The sequence below is a fragment of the Penaeus monodon genome, chromosome 25 (assembly GCF_015228065.2).
Source record: "Penaeus monodon isolate SGIC_2016 chromosome 25, NSTDA_Pmon_1, whole genome shotgun sequence".
Lineage (NCBI taxonomy): Eukaryota > Metazoa > Arthropoda > Malacostraca > Decapoda > Penaeidae > Penaeus > Penaeus monodon.
The window spans coordinates 34980236-34981072 of NC_051410.1; the positions used below are offsets into that span (position 1 = coordinate 34980236).

Below are 837 nucleotides of genomic sequence, written 5' to 3' on the forward strand. Positions count from 1 at the left end.
TATTCACAACACCACGTCCTCATCACAACCTTGTCATCACAATACAACCAAAATGAAAAAAAACATTATGAATGAGAATGAAAATTATTTTGATGTAAGATATGTAAGCGATTTTAGTCATATATGTTTTTTTCAATCCTGTTTATAGTGATCTCAATTTTCTCACACTTTCAGAACCTCAGTCCCCGTCTACATCACACTTTCAGAACCTCAGTCCCCGTCTACATCACACTTTCAGAACCTCAGTCACTGTCCACATCACAACACCTGACTCTTAAGAACACTCCCGAATCGAACCCACTGCAAGAGACTTGATCAAGTTCTGATGGTTGACTACCTCTCCGCAAACTACTGTCCTTTAAAGGTCACAATCACCCCCCCCCCTCTGCCCCTTCTCTCTCTTTCTTTCCGACCCCTGACCTCCCCCTCCCCCCTCGCAGACACACGACCCGACCTGTCAGACCACTTAGTACGCGGCCGGTCTTGGAAGCACGACTACTCGACACGACCCGACGCCCCGATGACTACGCTACGACTATTACCCGACGCTGGAGTCCCCTTGCCCACACCCTAACTACGCCCCCGAAGGCCCACGCCCACACACGCAAGAGGCTAACTAGGTGAATTGAGGGTATCCTCAAGGCAGCGCCCACGGGAGACGAAAATGCAAAGAACACTGGTTGGCAACATCGATCATGATCTGCCTATCGAGGGTGAAATCAACTGTTACTAATCACTAATTAAACCAAACTATTGGCATGAACAGATTCACCCTATTAAAATGAACAATAATACAAATAAAGCATTAATGCACTCGCAAACCCATGATCAAAAACA

General features: G+C 46.4%; 1 protein-coding gene across 1 annotated transcript in view; it reads right to left on the bottom strand.

Annotated features, from left to right (window-relative positions):
• LOC119589185 overlaps positions 1-837 on the bottom strand; it is a gene marked incomplete at its 5' end in the record, with an annotated part of 121836 nt that overhangs the window by 40554 nt on the left and 80445 nt on the right.